The sequence below is a fragment of the Ovis canadensis genome, chromosome 18, assembly GCF_042477335.2.
Source record: "Ovis canadensis isolate MfBH-ARS-UI-01 breed Bighorn chromosome 18, ARS-UI_OviCan_v2, whole genome shotgun sequence".
Classification (NCBI taxonomy): domain Eukaryota; kingdom Metazoa; phylum Chordata; class Mammalia; order Artiodactyla; family Bovidae; genus Ovis; species Ovis canadensis.
Window position 1 is genome coordinate 76338763 of NC_091262.1, and position 16211 is coordinate 76354973.

A 16211-nucleotide genomic window follows, 5' to 3' on the forward strand; every position below is an offset into this window, starting at 1 on the left:
TACTGCATTTCGGACTCTTTTGTTGACTGTGATGGCTACTCCATTTCTCCTAAGGGATTCTTGCCCATTCTTGTAGTAGATATGATGGTCATCTGAGTTAAATTCACCCATTCCAGTTCATTTTAGCTCTCTGATCCCTAAAGTGTCAATGTTCACTCTTGCCATCTCCTGTTTGACCACTTCCAATTTCCCTTGATTCATGCACCTAACACTAGTTATTATTAGAAATAATTAATTTCACTAATTATTAGAAAATCAAAGCTGCAGTGAGAGGTCACTTCATATCAATCAGAATGGCAATAAGAGAACATTAAGAAATTAATCTATTGGAACATATACCTGTGGACCCTCTGGATAGATATTTGCCAGGTCTGTTGGAGTCAAACTCACCCATATGATAACTGAATGGACTCTTTGGCTACCGATGTATGAAAATGTCACCATTGAACTGTATATGCCCTTTCTCCTGGTGAGTATATGAGAGCTGTCTTTTACAAGGCTGAAGCCACGGGCCAGATGAATGTTGCCCTCCTCCTAGCTTTAGAAGCCTTCGGTAGCTTTCCACTGTGTGCCCAATGAAGTTTACATTCATTAGCATAGCATGCAAGACCTTTCACCATCTCTCTGTACAACTGGAAAGAAAGTGAAAGTGAAGTCACTGAGTTGTGTCCAACACTCTGTGACCTTATGGACTGTAGCCTGCCAGGTTCCTCTGCCCATAGCATTTTCCAGGCAAGAATACTGGAGTGGGTTGCCATTTCCTTTTCCAGAGGATCTTCCCATCCCAGGGATCGAACTCAGGTCTCCCACATTTTGGGCAGACTCTTTACCATCTGAGCCACCAGGGAATCCCTGAGATTCTAGAGAATGTGGCAAAAAGAGAGAGACTTAGGAGCTCATAAGAATTAGATCTGAGTTCTGCCGTTTACTGCCCTTTCGTCTTTGGGGCTAAGCCTCAGTTTCCTCATCTTTGGGTAAATTGTTCATTGGAACCTCCATCTCCCAGTGCTTTCATGAGGACTGAATGAAACAAGATATGAACAACCCTCAGAAGGCTGCCTAGTGGCAGTAGGCTCTCAACAAACACTGTACCTACAGTTGAAACTATGCTAAGACTCTCTGAATTCCTCTCTGATTTACGAATATATTTCCTATCACATTCTTCCTCTCAGTCAGAGGTCCATTTGTGACCTTCTCTCTGTGTGTCCATAACTCACTCTGCTAAATTCAGCCTTCCATGTGAGTTCCTACTGTGGATGCTCTACCCTGGCCTCACCCATCTTATCAGGACCCACTCCTGGAGGAAGTGATTCATCTATTTATCGATATCAAACCTTGTTTCCCATGATATTTCTTCTTGAGAATCAAATGTGGCTTTTACATCCTTCAGCCAATTTTTTAAAAATTTTATTTCATATTAGAGGTTATCTGTTTAACAACACTGTGATAGCTCCAGGTGCACAGCCAAGGGACTCAGCTGTACATGTACATGTATCCAGCCTCCCTCCAACTCCCCTCCCATCAAAGCTGCCACATAACATTGAGTAAAGTTCCCTGCTCTATACAGTAGGTCCTTATTGGTTATGTATTTTAAATATAGCCCAAGAATGCTGGAGCGGGTAGCCTATCCCTTCTCCGGCAGATTTCCCTGCCCAGGAATCAAACCAGCGTCTCCTGCATTGCAGGCAGATTCTATACCAACTGAGCTATCAGGGAAACCCAAATATAGCTGTGAGTACATGTCTATTCCCAATTCCCTAACTATCCCTTCCCTCCTGGTAACCATAAGTTTGTTTTCTAATTCTGTGAGTCTATTTCTGTTTTATAAATAAAATTATATCATATCTTTTTTGATTCCACAGAAAAGGTACATCATATGGTATTTCTCTTTCTTGCTTACACAATTGTAGGTTCCCAGAGGATAAAGATGCTTTTTTGTAACTCTGTGTTCTCCAGAGGCATTGATAAAGCAGTATTCATCAGCTTGTCCTAGGTCATGCTGAAGTAACAAACAATCCCCGAATCTCAGGAATTTACTGCAGTGGCTTATATTTTGTTCACATGGATGTTAATGGTGGGTCAGTAGGAGCACCCTTCATTCTACCTTTGCACTGAGATCTAGGCTGAATATGCAATGTCTCTCTGGCACTTGAACTTCTCCAGACAGAGGGAAAAGAGTGATGGCAACACCCTACAGTGGATCTCAGGACCACTTTCCTCTTATTGGCCAAAGCACATCATGTGGCTAAACTTGACATTCTTTATTGGTGGGCCTGGTGAGCATGCTCTCTTCCAGGATGGAGTACCCCACACTCCAGAGCAATAGGCAGCGGCCAGGAAAAGACAGTATATATTTGACCACGTTGACTACACTCTACCGCAGTTACACATCTGAGATACTCGGGGAATAATACTTAAATGAAGGAAAGTTAAATCAGGTAAACTCTAAAACCTAGAATCTTATGGTAATCAGGGTATTACTAAAGACAGTGCCCAAGTAATTGCAAAATGTATGCTTAATGAAGAACTGCCAATGTAATTTCTTTAGTTCTACAAAAGTAAGTGATTTTGAGCTTTCCTGGTGGCTCAGTGGTAAAGAATCTGCCTACCAAGGCAGGAGACAGGACTTTGATCCCTGGTCTGGGAAGATCCCACATGCTTCGGAGCTCCTGTGGGCCACAATTCCTGAGCTTGGGCTCTAGATTCTAGGAGCTGCAACTACTGAGCCCATGTATGCAACTACTGAAGCCTGTGTGCTCTAGAGCCTGTGCTTTGCAACAAGAGAAGTCACTGCAATGAGAAGGCCACACGCCGCAATTGGAGAGTGGGCCCTGCTCATCACGACTAGAGAAAAGGCCGAGCAGCAACAGACACCGAGTGCAGCCAAAAATAAATGAATAAATAAAAATTACTTAAAAATTAAGTATTCTTCTATCCCACACTTTCCCTATGGAACTCTGTCCCTTATTTAATTGGCTGCTAGGAAGCTCAAGCCTAAATGATGCCTCCCCCATCTTCGTGAATTATTCAGCAATGTATGCCAACCTTTTCCAGAATTGACCTCCTGACTGGCATCATTTTATTTCACTTTCATCCTTATTTACCCAGTCATAATTTTATCATGCTATATTTTCCATAAGCTACTTTTTTTTAAAGTGAATTATAAACAAATGAGCTTATCTTAGATATACCCTTTGAAATTGTTTGAAGCTTGTCTGCCCACTGGACTTCATTGTATTCTCGCTTAATGTTTTAGCTCTGCTTTTGAGGAATAAATGAAAACACATGTGCAAGACAAATCACTCCTTGTCTTTCCAAATACGCCATGAACTGCCTGATCAAAGGGAAATGAGAAAAGCCACTTTATAGACAGGGCCCCAGGGGTCCCTGAATCAAGCCAGTCTCTCTTGGGCTAGGAAGGACAGATTCCCCTCAAGTCTGGTCTGGTTCCCCAAGGCGCCTGCCTGACCCATCACCTTTGCCCTCATCATCAAGGAGAGAAAACATACATACAAGCCTTTAAGCATGGAGGGACTGTGGGAAATAATATTACAGACAAGCCCTAGACCCCTAGGAGGCATCTCCTTCAGATAAGAGGGAAAAAGATGAATTGCAAATACCTGGTTGGTGTGTCTCTAAGACAAGCCAGTCTGATTCTGTGGACATGTGGCTGATCTGCTCTTTGTACAGAAGGTAAGAGCAATTTTATCCCTCATCCATGGCTCACAAAGCACTCATCCAGTGCACGTACCTTTCTGAGCTCCGTGTGTGGCTTCTTACTAGGTTTAGAGTTAAGGCTGAATTACTGTGCTAAACTTGTTTTACGAGCCTCTAGAAGCTAGCGTATGCCTCCTCCTCTGCTCCAATCCCTTTTATTCTCCCCAAGAGCCCATTGTCAACCAACATCATCAAAGTGTTTCTGGTTCCTCACATTTTTCATTCTCTTGCTCAAGCTCATGCCTTTTCAGTTGTTGCTTCCTTGGTCAAGGATGCCTTTCCTCCACCTCTAACATGTTGCTAATGATGATGATGTCATAGTAATAACCATAGCAATAAGCCCTAGCTAAGTCTCCATCAGCCTTTCTACTCCATCCAACATATCAACATAGGGACATTTTTCTTTTTCCCTTCAGGATGGGTTATTTTTTCCTGCTTTGTGTACTCAAGCAATGCCTCCACCTGCTATAATCTTGGGTTTGCAGGTCTTTTTTCTCAACCCTTCTATGATTCCTTCAGGTTAAAGGTCAAACCAAGCTCATCTCTCCATCTCTGCCACTACTTCAGTAGCTGGTATTTGTGAAATATAGAATGCTGCTGCTGCTGCTGCTGCTGCTGCTGCTGCTTCTGCTGCTAAGTCGCTTCAGTTGTGTCCGACTCTGTGCAACCCCATAGACAGCAGCCCACCAGGCTCCCCCATCTCTGGGATTCTCCAGTCAAGAACACTGGAGTGGGTTGCCATTTCCTTCTCCAATGCGTGAAAGTGAAAACTGAAAGTGAAGTCGCTCAGTTGTGTCCGACTCTTTTCTACCCCATGGACTGCAGTCTACCACGCTCCTCTGCCCATATAGAGTGAGTGTTTGCCAAATAAACGAGTGGTTGAGTTAACTAGGCCTCAGTCAGTTACAATGGTTAAGTGAGTCACAAAGAACAAAACAGCATGGAGAGGGTCAGAGGAAACAGGAAGAGGAAACCGCTCTTTGAACTCACAGTGTTTACACCACCTCAGGCCCAAGGCAGGGGAGACTTACTTCACGTAGCAAAATGTCCTCCAGGTTCATCGGTGGTGTTGTAAATGTCAGGATGACCTTCTTTTAAAAGCTGAGTAGTATTCCATTGTATGTATATACTGCCCTGTCTTTATCCATTCATCTGTGAATGGGCTTTTAGGTTGCTACCTTACCTTAGACTTGCGAATAATGCTGCAATGAATATGGAAATGCAGGTATTTCTTTAAGATGCTGATTTTAATTCCTCTGTATTCTGTTGTTGTTCAGTCGCTCAGGCATGTCCGACTCTTTGTGACCTCATGGACTGCAGCACCCCAGGCTTCCCTGTCCTTCACTATATCCTGGAGTTGGCTCAAACTCACATCAATTGGGTCAGTGATGCATCTATATATATACCCAGAACTGGGATTGCTAGATCATGTGATATTTTCAGTTTTTTAAGGAAACTCCACACTCAAAAAGGTTTTCCATAAGGACAAATACTGCATGATATTGTTTATAGAATGACTCAAAAACAGTCAAATTCATAGAATCAGAGAGTGAAATGGTGGTTTCCTGGGGCTGGGGTTCTGGGAAGGGAACCGGGAGGTATTAGTCAATGAATAGAATTTCAGTTGTATAAGAATAACCCTAGAGATCTGTACACCGTGTACAGCCTGGTGTCCAAAATTTGCTAAGAGGGCAGATCTTACGTTAAATGTTCTTATCACAAATGACAGTAGTAGTTGTTATAAACAACATGGGAAAACAAATATTGCATATTAACACATATATAAGGACTCTAGAAAGATGGTACTGATGAACCTATCTGCAGGGTGGCAATGGAGACACAGACACAGAGATCAGACTTGTGGACACAGAGGGGAAGGAGAGGGTGGGATGAATGGAAAGTGTAGCATTGAAGCATGTACATTACCGTATGTAACAATAGATAGCCAGTGGGAATTTGCTGTATGACCCAGGGAGCTCAAACCTAGTGCTCTGCGATAGCCTAGAAGGGTGGGATGGGGTGGGAGGTGCGAGGGGGGTTCAAGAGGGAGGGGACATACTTATACCAATGGCTGATTCTTGTTAATGTATAGCGGAAGCCAACACAATATTGTAAAGCAACTATCCTCCAATTACAAATAAATTTAGAAAAGCAAAGCAAAATGGAGAGAAAACACTTTTGGAGGTGATGAGTAGGTTTATGGTATAGATTGTGGTGATGATTCCATAGGTGTCTGCTGCTGCTGCTGAGTCGCTTCAGTCGTGTCCGACTCTGTGCAACCCCATAGACGGCAGCCCACCAGGCTCCCCTGGCCCTGGGATTCTCCAGGCAAGAACACTGGAGTGGGTTCCCATTTCCTTCTCCAATGCATGAAAGTGAAAAGTGAAAGTGAAGTCGCTCAGTCTTGTTTGACTCTTAGCGACACCATGGACTGCAGCCTACCAGGCTCCTCCGACCATGGGATTTTCCAGGCAAGAGTACTGGAGTGGGGTGCCATTGCCTTCTCCCCCATAGGTGTCTACTTGCCTCCAAATATATCAAGGTGCATGTATTTATTATGTGCAACTTTTTATATGCTCAAAAAAAAAAATGTAAGAGAGAGATTCAGGACATGTCCTTGGAAGAGTTGGAGGGAATAGAATGAAGCTGGCTTGAGAGTGTGACCTTTCCCTCCTCTGATTTTGACCTTGGGATGGCTACTCACGGAAGGGCATCTCCTGGAAATTCTCCGTGACTGTTCAGGGGTGCAGAGACAGCCTGTCAAGACAAGCAAAAATAAACTGGACAAGAAACCTTATGGGTGAGTTTTGTAAGGAAGAGGACCAGTGAGAAGGCGGAGTTTCACAAATAGCCCTAATCATTACACAACTATTATTACTACTACTAGAGAAAACTGTGTGGCAAGTAAAACTAGACAGTGAGCCCAGCGGCAAAAGAAAACGAACAAACAGGCAAAAAGGCTGGAGCATCTTTCCTGAGAAGGGAGCAAAGAGAGAGGGAGAGAAAGAGACGCTACACCTGTGCTGTTCAGCGTAAATGTGATGAGGGATCCATATGTAATGTTATAATTTCCATTCACCACATTTCCAAATAATATAAAATGCAACAAGTGACATTATCTAATATTATACTTTATTTAACCTTGCTTATCAGTAAAGTGTCTGCCAACAATGCGGGAGACCCGGGTTCAATCCCTGAGTTGGGAAGATCTCCTGGAGAAGGACATGGCAACCCACTCCAGTATTCTTGCCTGGGAAATCCCACGGATGGAGGAACCTGGTGGGCTACAGTCCATGGGGTGCCAAAGAGTCGGACACGTCTGAGCGACCTCACTTTTACTTTTCATCCAAAATATTATTCCAATCTGTAAACCACGTGAGATCATGAATGAGAGATTTTCCTTCCTCATCTGTGTACTGACTGTCTGAACCCCAGTGGGCGTCTGTAACACTTTGTATGCATCTCAATTCAGATCAGTCACATTTCAAGTGCCCAGTGTCACACATGGTTTGTGACTACAGTGCTGGAGAGGACAAAATTCAGAGGCACTGTTGTGTGTGTGTGTGTGTGTTGTCCCATATCTAGTGGGTCACTGACCTGGAGTAAATGTGGAGAAGTGCCCTTCAGAGCAAGAAAATGTCATTTGTAATAGCATGGATGGACCTAGAGATGATCATACCAAGTAAAGTAAGTCAGGCAAAGACAAACATCATATGATATCACTTACACGTGGAATCTAAAATATGACACAAACTTATTTACAAAACAGAAACAGACTCACAGACTTCAAAAACAAACTTACAGTACCCTAAGGGGAAAGAGGGAAGGGATAAACTCGGAGGCTGGGATTAACATATATACACACTACTATATTTAAAATAAACAACAAGAATCTGCTATATAGCACAGGGAACTTGATCTAATATTTTGCAATAACCATTAATGGAAAGGAATCTGAAAACGAATAGATACGTGTATGTGTATAACTCACTTTGCTGTACATCTGAAGCTAACACAACATTGTTAATTACATTCCAATATAAAATAAAAAGTTTTTAAAAAGACACAGACCTTGATTTGAGCCACTAGTGAATGGGGTGGGACTTCCTGGGGCTGGCATGAAAGTGCCATGAGATCTAAGATGAGCCCCTCCCCCTCTCAATGAGGAGACAGAATCAGCACCTACTACATAAAGGATTTGGACCAACATGATGGAGTCTCACATGCATGCGCGTCCATCAGTTGCTCATAACACTGACGACCACTCAGAGTGGGAACTCGAGCCCTCATGGATAGATGGAGACCCTGAGACTTAGGTATGTCAGATAAGGGATTAAGGACAGCCCTCAAAATCATGGACAGATGAGCCTGGAGGGCTACAGTCCATGAGGTCGCAAAGAGTTGGTTATGATTGAGCATCTAACATTTTCATTCCCTTCTCAATGTCAAGGGTGGGCTGAGGTCAGTGCTCTGACCAGTCCCATGGGCTTGTGAGTGATGGTTATTTTATGAAAAGTTACTGGAACTCTGAAGGATGTCTGTACACAGAAGATTGTATCTGCCAAATCGCCGCAAATGCCTACATTACCCAGTAGGTAACTTCTGTTCTGGGCACTTCCTGCCTTCTGGATGACAAACTTTGCAGGCTGCCTTTCATCCTATTTAGGTTAGAACAAAAACACATTTCAAACGGGGCTTCTTCTCTCCACCTCTCTCTCTCATTCAGGCTGATTTGGGTTCTCAGGCATTGACAGAGATGGCTCCCCGTTATTTTCTCTACATTTTTTGAAGAGAGGAAACTGGAAGAAAAATGTCAAAACACTAGGAAGGTTATTGCAGCATCAGAAATCTTGACAGGGCTTGGTTAAGCCTCTACCTCTGTGGGAAGCAAGAGCACATCTGTAATGCATCCTGAAGTTACACACCTCCCAGCAGGTCTTCTTCCCTGCTTGGCCCCAGATGGTTCATAATCACTTCTCTTGACATCCTTGGACTACTGATGTTGAGAAAGCCTAGAAACCAGGGCCCTGTCTCAGGATGGGTCCCAGGAGAACAGTATACCAGCATAGATTTTTCTTTTACATTGACCTGGGTTCAAGTCCCAGTATCCCACTTAGCATGTGACTTTTGGAACATCTTTTATCTTCCTCTCAATTTTCTCACTATAAGAACTGTACTAATCATAATAGCAATTCTTCCCAGGGTTGGTGCGAGTATTGAATAAAATTGTGCAAGGATAGTGTCTAGCAGGTACTGGCATATGATCATGAAAGCCAAGCTATTATTTATGGCCATTGGGAAAAAGCAACATAGATGAAGCGGCTGTCCCATGACCTTAAAATCATGGACATAAATGACACATACTCCCCAGAAGAGCCAACTTATCACAAATTGCGAAAGTGAAAGTCACTCAGTCGTGCCCAACTCTTTGCCACCCCATGGACTATACAGTCCATGGAATTCTCCAGGCCAGAATGCTGGAGTGGGTAGCCTTTCCCTTCTTCAGGGAATCTTCCCAACTCAGGAATCGAACCCAGGCCTCCCTCATTGCAGGCAGATTCTTTACCAGCTGAACCCCAAGGGAAGCCCAGCAATAATGGAGTGGGTAGCTTGGCCCTTCTCCAGCGGATCTTCCCAGCCCAGGAATTGAACCGGGGTCTCCTGCATTGCAGGCAGATTCTTTACCAACTGAGCTATCAGGAAAGCCCACAGATTAACAAATAGCTATTTTACTGAAAATGTCATGAGAAGATATAGAAATGTTTTTCACTCAATGACATGTGGCAAAACTCCACAAAACCCTCCTTGGAATCTTCTGTCCTCACTCCAGATTTTCCTGCCTAATATCAGCTTCTCTTTACCATCCTCTTCTTTTCAATGGCCTCTCTGAGCTCCACTTCTGTTCTGGATCTCAGCTTGCTCCCCATCTGGGGTAACAGAATGCTAGCCAAGTGTCACTCCATCTTAGAAAGCTGCTGGGCACCATTCAGGGTTATTCAAACATGACACCCTAGGCTGCAATGGTCATGATTACTAATGCATGGTTCCTGACTCTAAGGAGTTGGGGGTCTAGAAAGGAAGTGTGTGTGGTGGTGGTGGGGGGTGGCACTTAGTCACATCTGACTCTTTGCAACTCCATGGACAGTAGCCCACCGGGCTCCTCTATCCATGGAATTTTCCAGGCAAGAATACTGGAATGGATGGCTATTTCCTACTCCAGGGGATCTTCCCAACCCAAGGATCCAACTCTCCTCTCTTGCATCTCCTGCATTGGCAGATGGGTTCTTTACCAGTTGAGCCACTGGAAAAGCCCGAAGAAAGGAAGACAGACATGCAAATAGGTGAGTGCCCAGGATAAAAGTAAGGGGCTTCTGAAGCATACAGCAGGAGCCCAAGTGAGGCTTTTGAAGCCTGAAGATATCAAGAACTTGATTGAGAAAGTGATGTCTGAGCCATCAAATGATGGAAGTGAAGGAATAGTTCCAACTGAAGAGGAAGGACTTTCCAAACAAAATGGGGGTATACAAGGGCACATATTGTTAGAAGAGAGTGGAATATTTGGGGAAATGTAAGCCACTGCATACTATTTATGAACACCTGCCCTCCTTGGAAGGGAGAACTAGCGGTAGCGGGGGGTGGCAGATAAAACTTAAAGGAAGACTCGGTTGGGCACGTTAATGACTTTGCACTTGATGTTGAAGGCAGTGAACATCTACAGAAGGATTTCAGGCTGAGAGATGGCATTGTGACTCCTAATCTAAAAGATGAGTCTGGCTGCTATGTTTGAGAAGAAATGATAAGATCAGAGGAAGAGACACGAGTTTGTAAGGTACTTTGGTGACACAGAGAGGAGAACCATAGAATGCCGTTCATCTCAAAATCCTAGTGAAGGAGATAAGTGAGCCTGAGCAAATAGAAGGCAATGCACACACTTGTGAGCAGAGACATGAGGTTTGGCTTCCGGTAGTTTCCATTCCATATCATGGGCTTCCTAAGTGGCTCAGTGTTAAAGAATCTTCCTGTCAATGCGGGAGATGCAGGTTCGATCCCTGGATCAGAGAAATCCCCTGGTGGAGGAAATGGCAACCCATTCCAATATTCTTGTCTGGAGAATTCCATGAACAAAGGAGTCTGGCGGACTATGGTCCATGGGGTTGCAAAGAGTCAGGCACGACTGGTGGCTGAACACATGCACAAGTCAATTACCAATCCTAGGGAAGGATGTCGCTCAACAGAGAAGGCTTCTGTGATGGCTTGGACATGGCCTTCCCACAAGGCATCCTTGTGGGATGACCAGGTGACATCCCAAGTTCTTTTCAGACACCATTGTCATCATCACTCTCTCCCAGGTAATCCTGACTTAGGCTCAGAATTCTCAACATTGCCTGTTGATGTTGCTAGTCATCTTTTCTCTGGGTTAGTTATTCAGGTTCTCCCGTTCTTTCTCACCTCTCCACCAAAGAGGGGAGGGGAAAAATGCCCAACTTGACTTCTTTTGTGATTAGCAGCACCAGGTTTAAATTTATGAGTCCCAGGAGCAGAAGGCTAATGAGTTAAATGCCCTGATTTAATTAAGCCACCTAATGGTTTCAGGTTACATAAATTCTCATCTGATTGGTCCAGCATCTCTTAAATACATTATCTCTGGCACTCTGCAGGAAGACAGAGAGCTAGATCTCCAAATTGTCAAGCAGATCCTGCTGTCCCCAAACATTCAGCTCAGAGGTGGAGGAGAGAACCAGTCTATCCCATCTCAATACCTGAATCTTTCATGCCAAATGTGAGGGTCTGCCAAAGATAATCAATGTTCAGAGCAGCTGGTCGCCTGCTGGGGTTGGTAGAGTTACACTGCCATGATCCATTACTCTGCTCTCTGAAAACCTGTCTTATTCCCAGAAAGGAAGTCCAGTGCAGTGAAATGATTCATGGTTTGGGTGTCAGAAACATGGTATTGAGTCACTTACTAGCTATGTGATCTCAACAAGTCATTTAACCTCTTGAGCCCCAGTGCTCTTATCTGAAAATAAGCACTGCAGAGCCGGCATCACTGCACTGCTACGAGGGTAAGAGAAGGTAATGGACCTAAAATGCATGACTTCAGTGACTGACCCCTTTGATTATTATTTTCCAAGCAGGAAAAAAAAATAGCTTGGAAAATAATAATGTGTGGATCATGACAAACTGGAAAATGCTTAAAGAGATGGGAATACCAGACCACCTTACCTACCCAGGGGCTTCCTTGGTAGCTCAGTTGGTTAAGAATCTGCTTGCAGTACAGGAGACCCCAGTTTGATCCCTGGGTCTGGAAGATCCCCTGGAGGATAGGCTACCTATTCCAGTATTCTTGGGCTTCCCTAGTGGCTCAGAAGGTAAATAATCTGCCTGCAATGTAAGGGACCTGGGTTGGATCCCTTGGTTGGAAAGATCCCCTGGAGAAGTAAATGGCTACTCACTTCTGTATTCTTGCCTGGAGAATTCCATGGACAGAGGAGCCTGGCAGGCTACAGTCCAAGGGATCGCAAAGAGTGGGACATGACTGAGTGACTTTCATTTTACCTACCAGACCACCTTACATGCCTTCTAAGAAATGTGTATGCAGATCAAGAAACAACAGTTAGAACTGGACATAGAACAACAGACTGGTTCAAAATTGGGAAAGGGATACATCAAGGTTGTATATTGTCACTCTGCTCATTTAACTTATATATGGAGTGCATCATGTGAAATGCTGGGTTGAATGAAGCACAAGCTGGAATCAAGATTGCTGGGAAAATATGAATAATCTCAGATACACAGATGTTACCACCCTTATGGCAAGAAAGTGAAGAGAAAATAAAGAGCCTGTTAACAAAGGTGAAAGAGGAGACTGAAAATGCTGGCTTAAAATTCAACATTCAAAAAATTAAGATCATAGCATCTGGTTCCATCATTTCATGGCAAATAGATGGGAATACAATGAAAACAGTGACACTTTATTTTCTTGGGCTCCAAAATCACTGTGGATGGTGGTTACAGCCATGAAATTAAAAGACACTTGCTCCTTGGAAGAAAAGCTATGACAAACCTAGACAGCATGTTAAAAAGCAGACATCACTTCGCCGAAAAATGTCCATATCGTTAAAGCTATAGTTTTTTTCAGTAGTCATTATGGATGTGAGAGTTGGACCATAAAAAAGGCTGAGTGCCAAAGAATTGATGCTTTTGAACTATAGTGCTAGAGAAGACTCTTGAGAATCCCTTGGACAGGAAAGAGATCAAACCAGTTAATCCTAAAGGAAATCAGTCCTAAATGTTCATTGGAAGGACTGATGCTGAAGCTGAAGCTCCAGTATTCTTGCCACCTGATGTGAAGAGCCAACTCATTGGAAAAGACCCTGATGCTGAGAAAGATGGAAGGCAGGAGGAGAAAGGGGCAACAGAGGACAAGATGGTTAGATGACATCAAGGACTCGAGGGACGTGAGTTTGAGCAAGCTCCAGGAGATGGTGAAGGACAGGGAAGCCTGGTGTGCTGCAGTCCATGGGGTTGCAAAGAGTCAGACACGACTGAGCAACAACAACAACAAAGCTATAGGAAGCTGAAGACACACCCGGACATGCAAGACAGTGGCTACAGAATATTTAGGGAAGCAAGGGTTCTGCACACTCCAACAATGGCAGCATTTGGGCCGCTGAGCTATAGCTTTGTAAGCAGCATGGCGTCTGTCTTCAACAATGCAAGAAGATGGGGTTGGGTAATTTCCTAATTTAAAGACAGGAGAATAAAGATAAGAGATTTAAAGTTATATGCCCAGTGCCATAACTGAGAAGTGTCAGAATAAGAATTCCAACGCTATCCACTGATGTTTCTGATGACACACATAACTCTTTTCACTTCTTGGTTTTCTTACTACCAATCCCAGCTAAATAAAATGAATTTAAAATAGAAAATGTATTTTAAGCAGGTAGACAAGAAGGAGGGGACACTGGTGGTGATAAGGCATAGTCAGGAAGTGGAGAAGGCAGGAAGCTATGCAGAACAGGTTTTAAAAGTATGCAGTGTGGTGCCATTCAGAAAACGGGGCAAGCAGAAATTCTCACTACATTTTCTTTTATGAGAGACTTTTACTCTGTGCATAAGGATGGCCAAATCATGATAAATGTGGGACGGTGTTCAGGGATCTTACTTTCAAAACACAGAAGGCTTCCTGGATATATCCCATTTTAGAACGTTATTGTTTTTGTTGATTTTATCTAAAATGATGACATAAAGTATTTAGGACTTCAAGGAGAAACCTCTGCAGTACCATGTGTGGCATACAGCAGGCGCAGAAAAGAGGAGTGTTGATTGAAACCATGAAGAAAGTCCGCAAACCCAAGAATACCAAAGAGACAAGTTCTGGGTAACCATTGACCCCAAAGCTCTTTATTTATCACTGCCATGTGGGTAATTAGCTGGCGAGGTCTTCCTAAATTTGTTCTGAGATTCACATAGTTGCTTTTCTTGAAGCCACAGGATCCAAGAGCATGCACGCTACGTGTTATGGGGTAGGAGAAAAAGCATTGCCAAGAAAGAATTCTCTTACCCACTGACTATCACAGAACATTCTCTGGAGACAAAACCATGTCTGGAAACATTTTAGCTACCTTTTAGAGATCTCTCCAGAAAGACTACTCTGTGTTGTATCAGTGAGGAATGAAGACCCCAGCCCAAACAGAAACTTTGCTAAGATCAAACATCAGTAGAAGGCACCTTTTGGGAAGACTGAAGAAATCAAAGGCAGAATTCCGTTCAAGTGGTGTTCAAACACGCACACGCTAAGCACTTATTATGTGCTTGGCTCCATGTCTGTGCCTGGGGAAACAGAGACAAGGTCATTGCCATCAAGATACGCCAAGTAAGCTGGTCATGGACCAAGTGGTTCCAGGAGTCAGGTGTCACTTTAATGCTCACGACTCCTGTGCAAGTATAGGTCATTGTGCCCATTTTCTAGAGAGGGAAACTGAGGCTAGGAGAGGTTACACAGCTTTTTGTTGTGTTCAAACAGATAGGAAGTGGCTGACAATGATAGAAATAATAACGGTGGATTTTATATTTCTTCCATCATAATATAATATGTTATAATATAATATAGTACATGTATATACTATATATAATACAGACTTCCCAGGTGGTGCTAGTGGTAAAGAATCCACCTGTCAATGCAGGAGGTGCAAGGTAGGTTCTACCCCTGGGTTGGGAAGATCCCAAGGAGCAGGAAATGGCAACCCACTCCAGTATTCTTGCTTAGAAAATGCTATGGGCAGAGGAGCCTGGTGGGGCCACACCAGGGGGCCGCAAAGAGTTGCACATGACTGAGCACACTCATACACGTATTTAATACGATGTAATATATAACATTATACAATGACGGAAAGAATATATATCCATCATCATTATTTCTTTATTTCTGTATATATCTATAATCAATATCATTTGCAAAAAGATTGTGATTCCTCATCTCTCTGAAAGAAAAGCCAAGAACATTATAAGCGTTTATATCCAGTCAGGGTATTCCTTTCTTTGCTATGGAGTATTCTACAACACTGCCTTCCTGAAAATGTGATTGTTTATTTAAGTATTCTGCCAATGACAACAAAGATGCATGTCACCTCACATTTGCACCCATGCGCCAAGCCAGATCATTTTAGAAGATTGAGAAACCAGCCCTACTTCCTGTAAGGTCAAGACACGTTTCCCTGTCCAGGTTCCTAGACACCCCAAAGGCAAGTTCTCTGTCAAACTCTGACACTTAAAATGCTGATAGAATTTTTTCCCCTCTGGATACCATCTGTTGATTCAAGTCAGCATTACATCTTGTCCCAGAGAGCTCCGGGCAATCCTCTGATTTTCCTGGACTGGATGGAAAATGGCCATCATCAAAGACCAAAGAGTGTTCAGTCATATTCCAGAAAGGACGGAGGGAGGGCTGGAGGAAAGAAGAAACCGAAGCAGACATGCTCCAGCTTCACCTGTGCTGTGCATCCACACGCAGGACTGATTTTCCAGAAACACTACCCCGTGTTGCTGCGTGTGTGTGCATGTTGGAGATGGGTTATTCGTCTCTGTTCGTGGTAGCGTATTCCATTATGGAGCCATCAAGAAGTGCCGGGATGCTGTTTGGTATGACCCTTGTTTTTTCTTCTTTGTATCACTTTTTGGGGTGAACATTTAGAAATAGAGCCTGGCTTCTTTCAGTATCTCAACATGTAATTTTCTTAGAGCAGCTTTATTTAGGCTTCCCTTGTGGTTCAGACGGTAAAGAGTCTTCCTGCAATGCAGGAGACCTGGGTTCGATCCCTGGGTCAAGAAGATTGAAGGAAATGGTAACCCATTCCAGTACTCTTGCCTGGAAAACCCCATGGACAGAGGAGACTGGTGGGCTCAGTCCAGGGGGTTGCAGAGAGTCAGACACAGCTGAGCGACTTCAGCTTCAGTTTTTCCAGCTTCATTTAGTTGGAAAAGTGAGTAGTACA

General features: G+C 43.6%; 1 long non-coding RNA gene across 3 annotated transcripts in view; it reads left to right on the forward strand.

Moving 5' to 3' along the window:
- LOC138423309 (uncharacterized) overlaps positions 1–16211 on the forward strand; it is a 62478-nt gene that overhangs the window by 27245 nt on the left and 19022 nt on the right. For 2 of the 3 annotated variants that reach the window (XR_011250224.1, XR_011250225.1), the window contains exon 2: positions 4995–5098. The exons of the other annotated variant lie outside the window; for it this stretch is intronic. This is a non-coding gene — a long non-coding RNA (uncharacterized lncRNA). The remainder of the gene's footprint in view (positions 1–4994; positions 5099–16211) is intronic. 3 annotated transcript variants of the gene reach the window in all.